The 4,042-nt window shown below is 36.1% G+C and overlaps 1 long non-coding RNA gene across 1 annotated transcript; it reads right to left on the reverse strand.

Annotated features, from left to right (window-relative positions):
• Positions 1 to 2,950: 2,950 nt before the first annotated feature.
• LOC140177350 (uncharacterized) lies at positions 2,951 to 3,557 on the reverse strand. The gene is made up of 2 exons (XR_011869190.1): positions 3,210 to 3,557; positions 2,951 to 3,064 (listed from the first exon to the last, which is right to left on the reverse strand). It is a non-coding gene; the product is annotated as an uncharacterized lncRNA (long non-coding RNA).
• Positions 3,558 to 4,042: the final 485 nt, after the last annotated feature.

Below are 4,042 nucleotides of genomic sequence, written 5' to 3' on the forward strand. Positions count from 1 at the left end.
AGAGAGAAATTGCACACAAGAAGAAAAATAAGTGGTTATAAGATGTAACCACACCATTAGGCTCAAATCTCACAAGGTTGTGTGTTCTTAGCTCAAAAACATGATCCACAATATATATAATTCAAGTAAGTTCTATGAGTTTTCACTCAAATCAATTAGGATGTCAATGCCCTATTAAGAATGTTTTTCTTGGAGAATTTCATGATTTTGACTAAGCTTATTATACATATATGCAACTAAGAATCCTAAAAGACCTAAAAATGAAATGCAAAAGTGTTGGGGTTAGAAACTTGTCACCCAAGAACGCAGAACGGTCAGACGACCTCTCCACACTTAAAAATTTGCACCGTCCTCGGTGCATTCTGAGATGAGCAAGGGGGTACGACGACTTTTCGAGTTGCTACCTTCAGCTGGTAGGTCAACCGGTTGCTGTGTGTTCTTTCTTTCACTTCCGTTGTTTCTTATGGTGCATCATATCATGAAAAATAGAAAACAACACCATAAGATGAGAAAATACAAAAGCAAGGAAGCGTAAATTGTTGGAATGAGGTTAGAATCACTAGAATGAAGTGAGTGAATCAGTTGTGACATTAATGAACAATAGGTGTGTTGGTCCTAATTGCGCACGGTAAAGAACACACGCACACTAGCATAAAAAGCTTTGTCACAATTTACACAAAAGAGGAATGCACTTCACCCATTCTAGTGTGCTTGAAGTACTGTAAACTTGTAGGTTAAGACAACCAACCAAGTGATAAAGAAGCATGAAAGCATTCAAGCTAAAGATGACATATGGATGCATATGATCAATAAGCACAATGCATTAAGATAGATGCTCAACATCCAATATCAAGAAATTGCCTACTCAAGAGAAAGGAATTCAAATCACATGGTGGCCAATTCATGCAATTCAAAAGCATGTAAGAAGCTTGAGGGCAATTTTCATTTACTTGGTATTCACAGAGTTAAGCATGAAGAACTCAACCAAGTAGCAATATATAACCTCAATTAAAGAACCCAACAAAGATCATAAACATAATGATGTTAAGATAACATCTCATGGGTAATCAGCAGCAATAAACAGTAAACAAGATTTATAATCCAACACTTACAATGAAAAGTAGAAAATTAAAGAAAAATTCAACTAACTAATTAACTACCTAAAAGAAATGATTATAAATGGTGTTTGATAGTGTTGGATGATGGTTGAAGATGGGAAAGAATAGAAAGAAGAGAAGAAAAGAAGGTGGGTGAAACAGGGCAATCCACGCGTATGCATTGTCTGCGCGTGCGTGTGCATGGGGTGAAATAGGTTCGACGCATATGTGTGGGTCACACGTACGTGCGGGTGGCGTCTGAGAGAAGTGACGCGTACACATGAGGCACGCGTATGTGTAGGTTGGTTTGTGCTGGAGGCGCAATGTCCGCACGATGTTGGCACAACTCTCGGGTTAATGTATGGAGGAATGAAACTTCTACATCCATGCGTACGCGTATGTGACGCGTGCGCGTGGATTGGCCGAAAAGCTTGGGTCACGCGTACGCATGGGTTGGTGCTCTGTTTTTCAAAATTTTTCAATCTCTTGCACCAAACCAAGCATTCCAAGCCTCCAAATAGCTACCAAAACACCATAAAACCTTATTCAACTTGCTAAACTACCAAATAAACTCAATAAACAAAACAAAACATGAAATCAAACCTATTCTACCAATATTTACACAAGAGAAAAATGAAAAGAGTTTACCATGGTGTGGTTTCTCCCACCTAGCACTTTTGTTTATTGTCCTTAAGTTGGACTTATAGGGAGCTCCTCTCAAGGTTGCTTGTGCTTACACTACAAGAAAATAAGCTTTCTGCCACGCTTTTAAAGCGTACTGAAACGTGCTAAAAAGGGTGCCGATAGCTTTTCGCCACGCTTTTGGAGCTATCGGCACGCTTTTGAAAGGGTCACATCCGCTAGCGTGCCGGTTGCTCTATCGCCACACTTTTGTGGATCTATCGGCACACTTTTTTTGGCCACGCTTTCAATTCTTGCCACGCTTAAAAGCGTGGCCACAGGTGTTAACCTATCGATACGCTTTAAAAGCGTACCGAAAAGTTCACATATCGCCACGCTTCTGAAGCGTGCCAAGAAAGCTGGTTTTCAGTACACTTCAAAAGCGTGCCAATAGGGAAATATACGGCTACGCTTTTTAAGCGTGCCAATAGCATGATATATGGCTACGCTTAGTAAGCGTGGCTATTAATGACTACACGAAGATATGACTACGCTTATAAAGCGTGCCAATAGCTACATAAACCCTTCACTAGGCCACTCCATACCACTTTTAACATTGGGAAAGCCAGCATAATCAACATTAAATAACCAATCATTATGCAAAAACTAAATCATGTTATTAAAATAAACTTTATATAAAAGTATAAAAATAAACTAGCACAAAGAAAATTGAAAACTCTTTTTAGAGACTGTTAATATCACAATCCGCAAATAGCTCTCTTTGTTCCCAAAAAACTCGGGAAAATTCAACTAATCTACATAAAAAAAATCCAAAAACAAATAAAGAATACTCTGCTGCAGTTTTTACCTCTGCTAGTAAGCGTGCAGCTCCTAAAAGGCGTTCTATAAAGTTATACTTTCCATTGTCACATTTCTTCCTTTTTAAGCTGACATGAAGCAGTAAGTAAAACAATAGGGCTTATCATCTTATATGTACATAAAGTATTTGACAAAAATATATTTCAAGAACCAGTGACAAATTCATGGGCAATAAACAAGCATGATGATGCAAAATATTAAGTTATACATGAAAGTAAGAAATCTCTCAGGAAATGAGAATTTCAATATCTTCTGTTCTGTGCCTTGCACACTTTTATGGCTTCACTAAACCATCTGTACATGGATATGAAAAACTACAAAACAAATCCAAAAAATAAACAAGTCAAACATACCTCTCGAAAAAGATGAACCTTCTGTTTTGATCTATCTCCTTCGATAACTAGTAAACAAGATGACACAAGCTCCTCCAAGTTTGTCGATTGCAGAAGCTTTATATCTCTACTCACCTTCCAATTACAATTCAACACAAAACCCAAAATGACATATAAATATATACTACATAGCATGCCCATGAAACTTAAAAAAAAGGAAGAAAAATGTTTCATTGAAAGCTATTCATATCATTGAAAGGAAAAATTTCAATTTTTGCACCTTCAAAAGATGCTGGAAATATGAAGAACGTTGGTGCTGGTTCTTATTCTTATAGACCAATCATTGTAGAATGCCACACTCACATTAGAGTTGTGCAAGCATAGGTGTTATTCTTGCCTCAATTGTTTCAAATTCAGTAGCCATCAAGTACCTTCAATTTAAAACATGATTTACTAATAAAGCAAGTTAACAATCTATTGAACAAAGGAAAAATAAAAACTTTTAGTATGGGAAACAATCTTGCATTGAACAGAAAATGATGGCGAACAATTCTCAGATATAAGATTTGCTACGACAACTTGATAAGGGATAATCCAGGCTTGAAAGCAAGAGACTTGACTTTTAGTCTATGAGCTCAATCGCAGTACAAGTGTTTATTTCGAAAAGTTCTTATTAATAAGCTAGAAATTTTAATTTCCCAAAAGGAACAAAAAATGACTTATAAATGCTATAAGCTCTAACTTTTCTTTTCTTTTCTTTTTGACTAAATTAAACTAAATAGAAATCTCTAGTCTACTAATTCTGGTCCTTTAATTTACCATGAAATTCATTTGCTACCTTCTTTTTAAGTTCCTTGGATATATTCAGCCCACCACCAGTGTATTATCTTTTGTCTTCCTTAAACCTGGCGTCACCAAGAGGCTAATTTTGTTAAGAAAGATAAATCAAAACCGAACACGTACATATATGCACCTACGAAATTATTTTGATTTATTCCTTAAAAGTATTAATCTCTATTTTTGTTGTCAAATAATATTTTTCTTTAGAATAGAATTCGAATTTTTGATGACAGGTCTCTATTTATTACTCCATAACACCAACAACAATGCAGA

This window comes from Arachis hypogaea, chromosome 12 (genome assembly GCF_003086295.3).
Source record: "Arachis hypogaea cultivar Tifrunner chromosome 12, arahy.Tifrunner.gnm2.J5K5, whole genome shotgun sequence".
NCBI lineage: Eukaryota > Viridiplantae > Streptophyta > Magnoliopsida > Fabales > Fabaceae > Arachis > Arachis hypogaea.